This window comes from Leptodactylus fuscus, chromosome 1 (assembly GCF_031893055.1).
Source record: "Leptodactylus fuscus isolate aLepFus1 chromosome 1, aLepFus1.hap2, whole genome shotgun sequence".
Lineage (NCBI taxonomy): Eukaryota > Metazoa > Chordata > Amphibia > Anura > Leptodactylidae > Leptodactylus > Leptodactylus fuscus.
In genome coordinates this window covers 15,339,024-15,356,509 of record NC_134265.1, presented here as the reverse complement: position 1 = coordinate 15,356,509, position 17,486 = coordinate 15,339,024, and the positions used below count along the sequence as shown (strand labels likewise).

The window sequence follows — 17,486 nt, the reverse complement described above, 5'->3', positions numbered from 1 at the left end:
GGAGAAGTTATAGAGGAAGCCATTATGAACCTCATATGCAAATGGAACTATACAGAAAAAATCTTACTATGTCCAGTATACATTTATCAAAGTGTTGTGAGAGGGTGGAGTCATCTATTCTACCCATTCTTGGCAAACAATCATGCGCTTAATAAGGATATTTTGATTATTCCATTTAACACGGATGTATATGGAACTGGTGAGCACTGGTGCTTAGGTGTGGTTATATTTAAAACAAAGGAAATTGTCATTCTTGATTCTTGCAAAAACTCTGAAAGAGCACAAAAAAATGTTTCTTTTCTTCTATTAATTGCAGTTGCATGTTACCAGTTGGCTAGTTTACCATGTAACGTAAATGAATGGAGTACAATATTGTGTGAGGATGCTGTGCAACAAAGCAATACCTATGACTGTGGGGTTCACACAATTTTAAATGTATATTCTATCATTTCTGGAAAGGAATACACTAATGTAAATAGCGAACATGCTAGAGTGTGGATAGGTATCAATGTAGCTCAACACAAGTTATGCAACTGTTCACACAAATCCTTGAAACATGAAACTGTCAGATTTGGTAAAATGTATAGGTCATTAAAAAAAATTGACCATAATGCAGAACTTTCTGAAAGACCGTTAATGGATTACCTGACCAGTCTTATGGATGCTCACAGCACCTGGTCTAAATGTCTGACTGAAAACTGGCAACTATACCTCCTTAGATGAAATGGTATTTTGCTGCTGCTGCAGAAATTGGTTACACTTACATTGTCTTCAAATAACGGACAAGAATATGCCAACTTACTACATCTGCCCTAAATGTTCTCAGTAAGAACATAGGAAAGTTGAAACTAATTATCAGTCCAAATTCATGTTTGCAGGTAGCCAACATATACTACATGCATTTACACGAAACTGAAAACTTACAACTGAGCAGATGGATTTAATGAGGAGAGGTCATCTGAGCATCTACCTTTGGTGGTAGGAGCTACGTATCCACAGGTCCCATGTTTTAGGAAAGCCTATACATCCCTTTGCTATAAGCTATGGTCTCTTATGGATGAAGGAGAGTCTGACTAGTTGCATCACCTCATCTATTGGATGAACTTAACTTGTCTTCCAATAATTTGATAATCAATAAAATTTTGCATAGCATTATCTGATGAGGCAGGGTTATCACTTCTAGTCCCTGAATTAGAAGCAGCATCTAAGACATCAAAGTGATGTGTTGACTTAGTATATGATTCATTATCTGAGACACTACATGCCTCTCTCCTCAATAATCTATTCTATCAAGCACCTTTTCAATATCCAGCAATAGGAGAAGGCGAGGTGTTCAATTCCGCTGCACCCACTACAAGGGATTGCTGGCAAGTGCTATCTGGCACTTATCGACTTACAATAAAACTGATTTAAGTTATGTTTTATTAGTTTTGGAAGAATGCTAGGTTATTTTTGCATAAATTTGTAAAGCTGCATTTAGAAGTGAAATGGAGTGGTAGTTTGTAACTACAGCAGGTTCCATGGTTTGTGAATTGTAAAGATGGTGGCCTGCAACATCTCTGTGGGAAAGGAGTCTATAATCATAGCAGTGTTGAAGGTAATAACAATGTATGGGGAAAGGATAGCCTTAGACATTAAAGTATGTTCTTTTCTTTTTTTTTTTCAAGATTTGTATGTTTTGTATTTGTATGGTTTTTTTTGGAAATTTGAAAGACATTCTTAGTTTTGAAAGCTGTAACTTGGAAATAGACGAAACATTTAATTTAAATAGAAAGGGACTTATATTGGTGTGTGTATGGTTTGGCATCAGTGAGACTTTTAGAAGGTTGTAGGGGTTTGGATAAAAATCAATATAAACATCCACAACTGTTTGGTGACTAACAAGTTTTTGTGGAGCAGTGGACAATTGTATGTGAGGGATTTGACCATTCATTTGACCCTTGTAGCTAAAATGCAGCAGCTTTACTCTTGAGACGGTAGTGGGACATTTTAAACTTTGTAACATTCTGCTCTTATTTGTACATAGAGTGAGTATAGACTACAGATATTTCCAGTTCATCCCATTACACACTACAGATATATCCTGTTCATTCCATTATACACTACAGATATATCCTGTTCATTCCTGGTGTATCTAGCACAGGAAAAGTATTATACATCTGTTTAAATGGATTACATGTTCATTCCACTATAGTCTATAGATATATCCTGTTCATTCCTGGTGTATCTAGCACAGGAAAAGTGTTATACATCTGTTTCTATGGAATATATGTTCATTCCACTGTACACTACAGATATATTCTGTTCATTCCTGGTGTATCTAGTACAGGAAAAGTGTTATACATATGTTTCTATGGAATATATGTTCATTCCACTATGCACTACAGATATATCCTGTTCATTCCAGTTCTTTTAAACCTAGAAAGCTCACTAAATCTTTATTCTACATCTTTCCCCATTGGTAATAATGTTCATTCTTTTTCTTTATTCTTTTTCTTCATTCTTTTTAGTATGTCCCCTCAATGGGAGGTTTTTTTCTCCTACCAAACTTGAATAGTGAACATACAACGTTATAGTAACGTGTATAGGTGCAATCTGGAAAGGCAGCCAGGGGTGCGGTGATCGGCCATGACAGCCCCACAGACCCCGGGATCTCATCATGGGAAAATCAAAGGGGCTGATGGGGAATGAACCTGCACCGTAATGACCCAGATGTGTGATTGTAATTGATGACAGCATGTGAGGGGTTAAGCCCACAGACTACTTTCTGATTCGGGCCGGTTGCCCCCGTTATGTAATAGAGCAGTGACCCAGAAGTCATTCCCCGGGGCCTGCGGCATGAGGGCGCTGTACTGTAACAGCCCTGTGTTATATATATATATATATATATATATATATATATATATATATATATATACTCGTTGTGATGTCATAGTGCGCTGCTGTGCAGGAAGGGGTTAAAGCATACCTCCCAACTTTTGAATAACCGAAAGAGGGACAAAATGTGCGGCGCACATTGTGCGCTGCGGCAAATTTAGCCCCGCCCACTTTTGTGTTGACTCCGCCCATTGTCATTAATTTTTCATGTGCCCGCACACAGTATAATCCTCCTACAGTCACCCGTAAATTATATGTCCCCCCTCCATCTCTCCCCCAGTTTCATATACACCCTTCATCTGCCCCCAGTTTCATGTCCCCCTCCATCTCTGTCCCCAGATTCATGTCCCCACATCTCTGCCCCAGATTCATGTCCCTCCATCTCTGCCCCCAGATTCATGTCCTCTCCATCTCTGCCCCCAGATTCATGTCCCTCCATCTCTGCCCCCAGATTCATGTCCCTCCATCTCTGCCCCCAGATTCATGTCCTCTCCATCTCTGCCCCCAGATTCATGTCCCCCATCTCTGTGCCCAGATTCATGTCCTCTCCATCTCTGCCCCCAGATTCATGTCCCCCATCTCTGCCCCCAGATTCATGTCTCTCCATCTCTGCCCCCAGATTCATGTCCCCCCATGTCTGCACCCAGATTCATGTCCCTCCATCTCTGCCCCCAGATTCATGTCCCCCATCTCTGCCCCCAGATTCATGTCCCCTTATGTCTGCGCCCAGATTCATGTCCCTCCATCTCTGCCCCCAGTTTCATGTCCCCTCCATCTCTGCCCCCAGATTCATGTCCCCCACCTCTGCCCCCAGATTCATGTCCCCTTATGTCTGCGCCCAGATTCATGTCCCTCCATCTCTGCCCCCAGTTTCATATCCCCTCCATCTCTGCCCCCAGATTCATGTCCCCCCATGTCTGCCCCCAGATTCATGTCCCTCCATCTCTGCCCCCAGATTCATGTCCCTCCATCTCTGCCCCCAGATTCACGTCCTCTCCATCTCTGCCCCCAGATTCATGTCCCTCCATCTCTGCCCCCAGATTCATGTCCCCCCATCTCTGTCCCCAGATTCATGTCCCCCCATCTCTGCCCCCAGATTCATGTCCCCCCATCTCTGCCCTCAGATTCATGTCCCCACATCTCTGCCCCCAGATTCATGTCTCCCCATGTCCGCCCCCAGATTCCTGTCCCTCCATCTCTGCCCCCAGATTCATGTCCCCCATCTCTGCCCCCAGATTCATGTCCCCCATCTTTTCTCCCAGATTCATTTCCCCCATCTCTGCCCCCAGATTCATGTCCCCCCATCTCTGCCCCCAGATTCATGTCCTCACATCTCTGCCCCCAGATTCATGTCCCCCCATGTCTGCCCCCAGATTCATGTCCCTCCATCTCTGCCCCCAGATTCATGTCCCTCCATCTCTGCCCCCAGATTCATGTCCCTCCCATCTCTGCCCCCAGATTCATGTCCCCCCTCCATCTCTGCCCCCAGATTCATGTCCCCCATCTCTGCCCCCAGATTCATGTCCCCCCATGTCTGCCCCCAGATTCATGTCCCCCCATCTCTGCCCCCAGATTCATGTCCCCCCATCTCTGCCCCCAGATTCATGTCCCCCCATCTCTGCCCCAAGATTCATGTCCCCTTCATCTCTGCCCCCTGATTCATGTCCCCATCTCTGCCCCCAGATTCATGTCCCCCCATGTCTGCCCCCAGATTCACGTCCCCCCATGTCTGCCCCCAGATTCATGTCCTCTCCATCTCTGCCCCCAGATTCATGTCCCTCCATCTCTGCCCCCAGATTCATGTCCCCTCCATCTCTGCCCCCAGATTCATGTCCCCCCATTTCTGCCCCCAGATTCATGTCCCCCATCTTTGCCCCAGATTTATTTCCCCCATCTCTGCCCCCAGATTCATGTCCCCCCATCTCTGCCCCCAGATTCATGTCCCTCCATCTCTGCCCCCAGATTCATGTCCCTCCATCTCTGCCCCCAGATTCATGTCCCCTCCATCTCTGCCCCCAGATTCATGTCCCCCCATTTCTGCCCCCAGATTCATGTCCCCCATCTTTGCCCCAGATTTATTTCCCCCATCTCTGCCCCCAGATTCATGTCCCCCCATCTCTTCCCCCAGATTCATGTCCCCCCATGTCTGCCCCCAGATTCATGTCCCTCCATCTCTGCCCCCAGATTCATGTCCCTCCATCTCTGCCCCCAGATTCATGTCCCCCCATCTCTGCCCCCAGATTCATGTCCCCCCATCTCTGCCCCCAGATTCATGACCCCCCTCCATCTCTGCCCCCAGATTCATGTCCCCCTCCATCTCTGCCCCCAGATTCATGTCCCCCCTCCATCTCTGCCCCCAGATTCATGTCCCCCATCTCTGCCCCCAGATTCATGTCCCCCATGTCTGCCCCCAGATTCATGTCCCTCCATCTCTGCCCCCAGATTCATGTCCCCTCCATCTCTGCCCCCAGGTTTATGTCCCCACATCTCTGCCCCCAGATTCATGTCCCCTCATGTCTTCCCCCAGATTCATGTCCCTCCATCTCTGCCCCCAGATTCATGTCCCCCCATGTCTGCCCCAGATTCATGTCCCCACATCTCTGCCCCCAGATTCATGTCCCCCCATGTCTGCCCCCAGATTCATGTCCCTCCATGTCTGCCCCCAGATTCATGTCCCCCCATCTCTGCCCCCAGATTCATGTCCCCCATCTCTGCCCCCAGATTCATGTCCCCCATCTCTGCCCCCAGATTCATGTCCCCCCCATATCTTCCCCCAGATTCATTTCCCTCCATCTCTGCCCCCAGATTCATGTCCCTCCATCTCTGCCCCCAGATTCATGTCCCCCCATCTCTGCCCCCAGATTCATGTCCCCACATCTCTGCCCCCAGATTCATGTCCCCTCCATCTCTGCCCCCAGATTCATGTCCCCCATCTCTGCCCCCAGATTCATGTCCTCTCCATCTTTGCCACCAGATTCATGTCCCCTCCATCTCTGCCCCCAGATTCATGTCCTCTCCATCTCTGCCCCCAGATTCATGTCCTCTCCATCTCTGCCCCCAGATTCATGTCCCCCCATCTCTGCCCCCAGATTCATGTCCCCACATCTCTGCCCCCAGATTCATGTCCTCTCCATCTCTGCCCCAGATTCATGTCCCCCCATCTCTGCCCCCAGATTCATGTCCCCACATCTCTGCCCCCAGATTCATGTCCCCTCCATCTCTGCCCCCAGATTCATGTCCCCCCATCTCTGCCCCAGATTCATGTCCCCACATCTCTGCCCCCAGATTCATGTCCTCTCCATCTCTGCCCCCAGTGTCATGCTGTCCTCTCCTTCATCTTCCCCCAGTTTCACGTTCCACCTCCACATTATACTGGACGCAGATCTGAGTTGAAATTGGGACATTCCTCCCTCCAACCGGGACTGTGGGACATGTCACCGGAATCGTGACTGTCCCGTGGAAATCGGGACGGTTGGGAGGTATGGTTAAAGTCATCTGGCCGTCATATTAAAAATATTTCCAAACAATATGAAAGAGTCCAGCCTAAAGCGCTGTTCACACCTGTGCTTAGTAACTGAGAGATCAGTTCTTTAGATCGTCCATGGGAATAGATCTCAGTACACCTATAGGGGGATGGTATAATGACCGTCTATATGGGACTCCTCTGGGCTCGTTTGTAACGTTAAAGAGGTTTTCCAGCTAATAATTTATGATACAAAGCTCTGAATGTGTAAACACGTGATCGAGTGATCCATTACTGTATCTCCCAGGTCTGCCGAGTGGGACCAACAATAACACTCCCATGGTACAACCAATACTGCCTGTATCTACAGTGGTCACATGGTGGAAGCTCTACTGCAGTCACTGATCGAATGTAGTGGTCACATAAACAACATGGAACATCTTCCTGGACAAGTCTTCACCTCATGTTCCTCTCTGTACCAAACAGGAGATTACTCCATAATATCTCCAGTAATTCTGTAATTATTACATTGTCTCATCTTCTCTCCATTCAGGTTCCTACAATATAGAATCCTCTCAGTATCTTCTATAGAAGAGAATATTCCTGATTGTCCCATCAAGGATGGAAAGAGACAGGAACAAGATGGCGGAAAGTCTATTAAATCTCACCCTAGAGATCATCTACCAGCTTACTGGAGAGGTGAGAGATTCTGATGATGTCATCATGACATCATTCTTATCTATAGTAATAACAGATGATAGGACTGGAGAGGTGATGGACTCTGGACATGTATGTAGTGAGATTTATTAATGTGTCTCCCCATAACCAGGATTACACAGTAGTGAAGAAGCCCTCTAGTGGGCGCTGTCAGACCCTTGTATTTGATGGATGGAGAGGAACCCTGAGCCCATTTCCGGGGCCTCCACCTCACCCTTTGAAACAGATCAATGGACAGAAGATCCTAGAACTCACCAACAAGATGCTGGAGCTGCTGACTGGAGAGGTGACACTGCTGGGAATGCTGGGACATTATACAGTAACTGGAGGGGTCGGGGTGATGACTGTATCATTGTGTTGTCAGGTTCCTATAAGGTGTCAGGATGTCGCTGTCTATTTCTCCATGGAGGAGTGGGAGTATTTAGAAGGACACAAGGATCTGTACAAGGAGGTGATGATGGAGGACCACCAGCCCCTCACATCAGCAGGTAATAGACATGACTATATACACATGGACTTCCATTATTTGTATGTACAGAATGAATTCATTCCCTGTCTGTGTTTCCTACAGGTAGATCCAGTAAGAGGACAACACCGGAGAGATGTCCCAGTCCTCTTCTTCCACAGGATGATCAGGTAGATGGAGATATTCCCTATGATGTGTAGACGGGCTGTGAAGTCCTTGTGGTCAGTCTTGTTGTATCCAGCAGTATTAGATGGTTATATACATGGGCGGTGTCATTGAGCCGCCATCTAATATGTAAGATAAGATAAGATAATCCTTTAATAATCCCACCATGGGGAAATTTGCTAATTCTGTACACCTGGGATTTTATGTATTTATTACATTGTCTCATCTTCTCTCCAATCAGGTCCAAGTTCCACAAAGGATGGAAAGAAACAAGAAAAAGATGGCGGAAAGTCCATTAAATCTCACCCTAGAGATCATCTACCAGCTTACTGGAGAGGTGAGAGATTCTGATGATGTCATCATTACATCATTCTTATCTATAGTAATAACAGATGATAGGACTGGAGAGGTGATGGACTCTGGACATGTATGTAGTGAGATTTATTAATGTGTCTCCCCATAACCAGGATTACACAGTAGTGAAGAAGCTCTCTAGTGGGCGCTGTCAAACCCTTGTATTTGATGGATGGAGAGGAACCCTGAGCCCATTTCCGGGGCCTCCACCTCACCCTTTGAAACAGATCAATGGACAGAAGATCCTAGAACTCACCAACAAGATGCTGGAGCTGCTGACTGGAGAGGTGACACTGCTGGGAATGCTGGGACATTATACAGTACCTGGAGGGGTCGGGGTGATGACTGTATCATTGTGTTGTCAGGTTCCTATAAGGTGTCAGGATGTCGCTATCTATTTCTCCATGGAGGAGTGGGAGTATTTAGAAGGACACAAGGATCTGTACAAGGAGGTGATGATGGAGGACCACCAGCCCCTCACATCAGCAGGTAATAGACATGACTATATACACATGGACTTCCATTATTTGTATGTACAGAATGAATTCAGTCCCTGTCTGTGTTTCCTACAGGTAGATCCAGTAAGAGGACAACACCGGAGAGATGTCCCAGTCCTCTTCTTCCACAGGATGATCAGGTAGATGGAGATATTCCCTATGATGTGTAGACGGGCTGTGTAGTCCTTGTGGTCAGTCTTGGGTTCTCCAGCAGTATTAGATGTTTATACTTGTGTAATGAGAGGTGGAGATGGAGCATAAAGCTGACCATAGACATTACATGTTGTCTGGATCTTCTCACAATCTTCTGGCTATGGAGACTTCTGGTTGGAATAAGGAACCATCAGGTTGGATTTCTATCAATCTGATCCTTTATTTCCCCTGAGACAAACAACCCCGGATGTATCTGATAGAATCCGATCTCCACTGAGACAATCTATGGCTGCATCTCACTGCTCCCATACGCCTCTAAACTGCTTGAGCAATATGTCCACTTTCCTCACTCCTGAAACTACAAAGATACTAGTCCAGGCCCTCATAATCTCCCACTTAGATTACTGTAACACCCTTCTCCATGGACTCCCAGCGAATACTCTTGCCTCTTTCCAATCCACCTTAAACTGCGCTGCTTGTTTAATACACCTCTTCCCCAGTTCTTCATCAGATGCTTCTATCTATCCCTCCACTGGCAACGCGTTGCCCATCGAATAGAATTCAAAATGCTAATGCTGACATAAAAAGCCATCCACAACCTGGCCCCTCCATATATCTCCGACCTAATCTCCCACTACCTGCCCACATGTAACCTCAGATCCTCCAACGACCTCCTACTCCGCTCTGCTCTCATCCGCTCCTCACACAACCGTCTCCTGTGCATCCCCCATACTCTGGAACTCCTTACCAAGACACATAAGACTGACCCCCACAATCACAGGCTTCAAGAAGGCCCTGAAGACTCCCCTATTCAGGAAGGCCTACAACCTCCAATAACACTATCACCGCACCGCCATCTGTACTGTCTCCCCCTCTCCTTCTATCTCTTTCCCTCTTCCCTCATAGACTGTAAGCCCTCGTGGGCAGGGCCCTCTACCCCACTGTGCCAGTCAGTCATTGTTAGTATTATATCTACCTGTATATTCTGTGTATTGTATGTAACCCCCAACTATAAAGCACCAAGCAATTAATATAATAATGTACAGCTCCATAGGATTAATATAATAATGTACAGCACCATGGGATTAGTATAATAATGTACAGCACCATGGAATTAATATAATAATGTACAGCACTATGGAATTAATATAATAATGTACAGCACCATGGGATTAGTATAATAATGTACAGCACCATGGGATTAATATAATAATGTACAGCACCATGGGATTAGTATAATAATGTACAGCACCATGGGATTAATATAATAATGTCCAGCACCATGGAATTAATATAATAATGTACAGCACCATGGGATTAATATAATAATGTACAGCACCATGGGATTAATATAATAATGTACAGCACCATGGGATTAATATAATAATGTACAGCACCATGGGATTAATATAATAATATACAGAACCATGGGATTAATATAATAATGTACAGCACCATGGAATTAATATAATAATGTACAGCACCATAGGAATAATATAATAATGTACAGCACCATAGGAATAATATAATAATGTACAGCACCATGTAATCAATGGTGTTATATAAATAAGTCGTTATAAAAAACCTGAAGCACGTTTAAAGTCATGCCAAGTATACATGTGCATGAGGTTCTTGAGGTTGTCCTTGAGGTGTTATCTAATATCTATGTCCAGTTTCTAGGAGACTCCTGCTGTCTGGTCATTGTGGTCGTCATACTGACTAATAATCTTTTCTCCTCATCTTAAACATTTTCCACCACATCTACAAGTATCTGCTGACTTCTATAATATGTATTTTACAGCTGCTGAATAATATTAATGCCGCAACCATGACAGAAGATCCCTATGTGAGAGGTGATGATGAATATGAGGAGGACACTCATACAAGGAACCGCCCAGGTGAGGAGTCACCACTAAAGATGAGTGAACTGATTTGTAACAAACTGGTTTCCACCCAAATTTTGCAAAACTTTCAGATTTGCCAACATCTTTGCAATTTGTCTCAGGTGAACTAAAATGTTTGCCTCAGCAATGTAATAAGTAGAGATGAGCGAGTAGGTATTCGATGGAATACTATGGTATTCGAAATACTCGTACTCGATCGAGTACCACTCGCTATTCGAATGGAAAAATTTGATGCAGAACCAGCATTGATTGGCCGAATGCTATACAGTCGGCCAATTAACGCTGGTTCTTCTCCTACCTTTAGAAGTTTTCTCCGCACAGCGTCCCCGCGGCGTCTTCCGGCTCTGAACTCACTCTGCTAGGCATCGGGCCTGGGCAGAGCCGACTGCGCATGCCCGCGCTACAAGAAAATGGCCATTAAGAAAATGGCCCGATGCCTAGCAGAGTGAATTCATTGCCGGATGACGACGTGGGGATGCTGCGCGCAGAATACAGCCCGACCCTCATTCGTGGACTTGGTAAGTTCAATTTGCTCGAATGTTGCCTACCCCTGAAACGAGCATTTTTCCCCCATGGAGTATATTAGGATTCGATATTCGATTCGAGTAGTCGAATATTGAGGGGCTACTCGAAACAAATATCGAATATCGAATATTTAACTACTCACTCACTGTTATTTTGAATTATGCAATTGGAGGCTAATGAAGGAAGCGTCGGCTTCTAAAGCCTTTTGAGGAAGCCACTAAATGTCTCAGCAATAGGGAAAAATGCATTATCATCATGTAATATATATCATAAAGCAAATATTTATGGGGTAACAGTCTGCGCCTCCTAACAAACGAAGTGACCGATTGCCCCCAGTTCACAGTATATGGTTTCTGAAACTCCTTGCTGCAGGGTGTTCCCTTCTGTGTTGCACCTAGTCCATGAGGCAGAATAAACTCAACTGTGTGCACTCCCGAGCCAATCCCTCATGGCCTCTGCTCATCTCTCTGAACCATGCCCAAGAACATTGCATCTGCTGCTTCTGATTCTGCAAGGGTTTTGTACTATAATGAGTGCGTATTATCATTTATTGACCTCTGCCTGTTTATTGACCATGCTTCTGTGATTCTGATTCTGTGCTGCAGCCTAGCCATGTATTATCTTGGCCTGTCCTAGTGTACTGAACCCTAGCTGCGCACACTGACCCATTGGCTTGTCTATGACTTTGTTTATGTGCCACTTGTCCCCGACTATCCCTCTTCCTGTTTCCTCTGGTGCCTCTTATCAGAGTCTGCTTGTCCCTGATCAGCAGCCTCCTATTCCAGGACCCCTCCGATAGGTGGGACAGCGGGTCCGCACATTCGGTAATATACGGTAAGGAAATGAGAGAGGAAGAAGAGACTTAGTCCCCTTTCTCTTTAGATAACACATACATCCTTGGCTGAGGTCAGACAGCCAATTCGACATTGTATGTTTATGGACAGCCTTAGTTAATAATTGAATTTTGCCACATCACTTGTAATTTGTATGGACACTGTCCATCTCACCCACCTTAGTAGCCTGGGGTGAGATGTACACCCCCTCCATTACCTAACCAGCCATTGGCTTACAACACTTATATAGAAATGTTATCAAAATTGCCAGCAAGTATCAAGAGGCTGGATACAAACTATAGACCAGATGGTACCATGTGCCATCTAAACTCCACAAAATCTATCCAACAGCCTTCCTGAGATGCTGTCATTGTGGCTCCAAGGAGGGGACACTTCTACACATCTCTTGGGACTACACCAGGGTGAGAGACTTCCTGGTTGGGGTCCATTAGGTGATCTCTAGTGTGTTCCAGATCGACCTTTCCCGAATGTTGGCCTTGTATCTACTCCAACTCTCTGATCGTTCTCTACTCGCCTACCATTCTTCACTAATGTGGCCAGAGCTTGTATCTCCGTTCTATGAAAGTCAGTCTCCCTTTTATCGTTTTTACAATGGATACACAAAATAGAACATTCCACCATTCCTCCAATTCATGGAGGACCTTACCGCTTCCCTCAGGAATATCCGCTAGTCTTTCATTGCGGCCTGGACTCCCTGGATTCTTTTCCAGGGCTCACAAGTCTATAGAGATCTCATAAGGATAACTGAGTGCTCACACGTTCACACATTCAACTCTCGCTTTGGTTCCCCTTCTTTTTTGGTTTTTCTTCTCTTTTCCCCCTCCATTCTTGACCTCACTCTTGTCCTCTCTTGCCCTGTACCCTTCTCTTTGTTCCACATTTGATTTTGTTCCGTTGTTATGGTACTGAACCCCGCGATCGCAGCGCTTTGTTGTTATTGTTTGTTTGTCTTCAACTCAATACTTATTCAATTAAGAATTTATTAAATAAATAATGAAATGTTATCAAATGTAAATGTTATGGGTATTGAAACCTAATAAAATGAGTTTCATTCTTGACAGATGACTGTACCAGGAGCTCAGAGGGACATCTGATATCTACAGATTATAAAGCAGAGGGTCGTGGTATCACACAAGATCCATATGAAGAACATGTCATTACCCCAGATATACCCTCAGACCTTCACAGCAAAGATCTGTCATCTGATCCTATTGTACACGTCCAATCTTCTGATCTATCACAGACCGTTAAGATAAAGAAAATTCATAGAATGAGAGAACATCAAAGAGTTTACACCGAGGAGAAGCTACTTTCATGTACAGAATGTGGAAAATGTTTTAGCTATAAATCAGATCTTGTCAGACATCAGAGAACTCACACAGGAGAGAAGCCATATTCGTGTTCAGAATGTGGCAAAGATTTTTACCAGAAATCAGACCTTGCTACACATCAGAGAATCCACACAGGGGAGAAAATATTTTCATGTACAGAATGTGGGAAATGTTTTATTCATAAATCACATTTCTTACAACATCAGAGAAGTCACACAGGGGAGAAGCCATTTTCCTGTTCAGAATGTGGCAAAGGTTTTAACCAAAAAAGTGCACTTGGTAGACATCAAAGAACTCACACAGGGGTGAAGCCATTTTAATGTTCAGAATGTGACAAATGTTTTAGCCAGCAATCAGAACTTGTCCAACATCAAATAATTCACACAGGAGAGAAGCCATATTCCTGTTCAGAATGTGGCAAATGTTTCAGTCGGAAAGCATATGTTTTGGAACATCAGAGAAGTCACACAGGGGAGAAGTCATTTTCCTGTTCAGAATGTGGCAAAGGTTTTAACCAAAAATCTGCACTTGTTAGACATCAAAGAACTCACACAGGGGTGAAGCCATTTTCATGTTCAGAATGTGGCAAATGTTTTAGCCAGCAATCAGAACTTGTCCACCATCAAATAATTCACACAGGAGAGAAGCCATATTCCTGTTCAGAATGTGGCAAATGTTTCAGTCGGAAAGCATATGTTTTGGAACATCAGAGAACTCACACAGGGGAGATGCCATTTTCTTGTTCAGAATGTGGGAAATGTTTTACATTCAAGCAATCTCTTGTTCTACATCAGAGAATTCACACGGGTGAGAAGACATTTTCACGTTAAGGATTAGGTAAATGCTTTAGCGAGAGATCTCATCTTGTTTAACGTCAAAGACATCACATAGTTCTAGACAAAATCTAGTATAAGGAAAATGTTCGTTCTTGTACTGTGTTAGCCAGTGGGTAGGAAATATAAAAAAAACCAAAAACTTGATAGTCTTCAGTAGTTGATACCTTTTTAATGGCTAACTAATAATGACGACAGATTACAATGTTTCGGAACTCTCGGCTCCTTTCTCAAGTAAATTTAAAACCATTTCTGAAGGCTGCATATTTATGTACAAAAGGACACATAGGGATAGAATTCTAGGAGGAAGGGGGGTAGAGGGTTATTAGTAATTGGTAGAAACAATGTAAACAATTCCAGGTTCTTATCAGTTCTCAGGGTCTCAGGTCAGTGATTTCTGTAGGATGCCATAAACCCATGTGACAGATTTAACCACTTCTCCAGTGTTTGAAGCAGGGTCATAAGTTTATACTCATAAATCGCTCTTTCCTTGATTTAAAATTCCCTCTTAAAACCAAAATTTTCATGTGATCGGTCATATTATGATGCTCATTGCAGAAATGTTTTGATAGGGGAAGGTCCAGTCTTCGTTCTCTAATTGTATGGCGATTTGAATTCTAAGCTGCTCTCCGGCCTTCCAACATACAGATTTTCAGTGGGACATTTGGTGCACATTATTAAATACACTACATTAGGTGTGTTACAGGTGAACGTACCTTGGATTTGATATTCCCTGTTAGAGTTTGGTATCTCTATCCTGTCAGTGGTCAGTATGTGAAGGCAGGTTTTGCACCTTTTCTGTCCACATGGAAATGTTACTGTGTTAGTTGGAGGTGACAGTGAGCTTCTAACAACCATATTCCTGAGGTTTGGTGGCTGTCTGTAGCACAGGAGAGGGGGATCTGGAAATATGGATTTTAGACAGTGGTCTTTTTGTAGTAGTGGATGTAATTTGCGTGTGATTCCTCTCAGTGTCTCCAGGTGTGGGTTATATGTGTCGACCAGGGGCACCCGATTGTTTTCCTGTTTGGTATTGTATTTTAATAACTCTGATCTTGGGATTCTCGTGGCCCTGGTGATTTGGTTTTCAATTGTTCTTGGATGGTAACCCTGAATCAAGAATGTGTTTTTGAGGCCTCCAAGATGTTCAACTCTATCTGCAGGCTTTGAACATATGCGATGGTATCTGATAGCCTGGCTGTAGACAATGGAGTTCTTTATGTGTTTAGCATGAAAGCTATCCCATCTTAGGTAGGTTGGTCGGTCAATCGGTTTCCGATACAGCGATGTCTCAATTTTGTTGTCCTGTATCTTGATGACTGTGTCCAGGAAGTTTATTTCAGAGAAGGAGTAATTGAGCATCAGATTGATGGTGGGATGGAATTGGTTGAATTGTTCATGGAAGGTTTTCAGCTGTTCCTCAGACCCAGTCCAAATGATTAGGATATCATCAATGAAGCGATAGTAGGCCCGAGGCCTAATGGTGCAGGTGGAGAGGAAGTCACTCTCAAGCTTGGCCATGAAGAGATTCGCGTACTGTGGTGCCATTTTACTCCCCATTGCGGTGCCAGTCTTCTGTAAATAGATGCAGTCACCAAAAGAAAAGTAATTGTGGGTGAGGATGAATTTTGTGAGTTTCACCACTGATTCAGCGTTCATACCTCGCTTTTCCATGAAAAACTGGCAGGCCTTTACACCATCCTGGTGTGGGATGTTGGATTTCAAAGATTCTACATCCATGGTGGCCAGGATGGTTCCATCTGGAAGGGGACCTATAGTGGATAGTTTATTTAATAGGTCTGTGGTGTCTTGAAGATAGCTGGCTGTATCATTCACTAAGGATTTGAGGAAGCCCTCCACCCATCCAGAAATCTGTTCAGTGACAGTCCCAGCACATGAAATGATCAGTCTCCCTGGGTTCCCAGATTTGTGCAGTTTTGGAAGCATATAAAAGGTCCCCGTCCTTGGACTTATTGGTATGAGGTCGCTTAGGCCTTTGGCTCCATCAGATAGGCCAGAGATAACCTTTTTCAGTTTTTTAGAGTATTCCACTGTGGGGTCTGAATCCAATTTGGAGTAGTAGTGTGTGTCAGTCAGCTGTCTGTGTGCTTCCTGTATGTAGTCTGATGTGTTCATCATGACTATGGCACCACCTTTGTCCGCTGGTTTAATGATGATGTCTTTGTTATTTCTCAGGGATTGTATGGCTGTTTTTTCCTGGGTACTGATATTAGACGGCAGTGTTTTATTTGTATCCAGTATAGAAAACCACCCCTGGTCTCCCATCAAGAATACTGCGTATCGATAATCTGTTCCCAATGTAAGCCACATATTTACCTGGACTTTGGGTGACTATGTCCTGCAGGCTCAGGTGTTTGTATGGAAACTTGCAAATGCTGGATGATGCCACTGAACTTTATGAGGACTTGATCTGGAGAAAGAAGGTTTTAAATGCTGACTGTACCCACTTAATAATAATAATAATAATAAAAAATGTTATTTATTTTATTCATCTCCTTCACATTATCTCTTTCTCAACATCTTCTTCTCGATATCTCCTTCTTGACATCTCCTTCTCATCATCTCCTTCTCGACATCTCCTTCTCATCATCTCCTTCTCGACATCTCCTTCGCATTATCTCCTGCTCAACATCTCCTTCTCGACATCTCCTTCTCATCATCTTCTCATCATCTCCTTCTCGACATCTCCTTTGCATCATCTCCTTCTCGACATCACCTTCTCATCATTTCATTCTCATCATCTCCTTCTCATCTCCTTCTCATCATCTCCTTCTCGACATCTCCTTCGCATTATCTCTTTCTCAACATCTCCTTCTCAATATCTCCTTCTCGACATCTCCTTCTCATCATCTTCTTATCATCTCTTTCTCATCATCTCCTTCTTGACATCTCCTTCGCATCATCTCCTTTTCGACATCTCCTTCTCGACATCTCCTTCTCGACATCTCCTTCTCGACATCTCCTTCGCATCATCTCCTTCTCATCATCTCCTGGTCTACTAGAAGGATCAGCACTGTACTAGTTGACTTGTTAGGGTTATGACGTCAGCCATTGTACTTCTGCTCACCAACTGAAGTTTTCAAGTTGACAGGATTCTGCAAGAACTTTGACAAAGAATAAACTTCAGAATAGCTCAGTCCTGTCATAATCTTAGGATTTTTTCCAAATTCCAGTAATAATTGTCATTGATGAAAATTCTAATCATGAAAATTGTTCTTGATGTAAGAAAGAAGATTTGTTACTGGACCTTCAAATTGGGACACCTGCGCATCAGTTCTTTCTGCTTGGATATGTAAATTTCAAATATGTAAATATATTTAAATACC

General features: G+C 44.1%; 1 protein-coding gene and 1 pseudogene across 2 annotated transcripts in view; one reads left to right on the top strand and one right to left on the bottom strand.

The window, feature by feature from the left end:
* The window catches only part of LOC142190538 (uncharacterized), an 80,485-nt pseudogene extending 66,227 nt beyond the window's left edge, over positions 1-14,258 (top strand).
* Positions 1-17,486, bottom strand: part of LOC142189718 (uncharacterized) — a 239,155-nt gene that overhangs the window by 82,175 nt on the left and 139,494 nt on the right. The window lies entirely within an intron of this gene.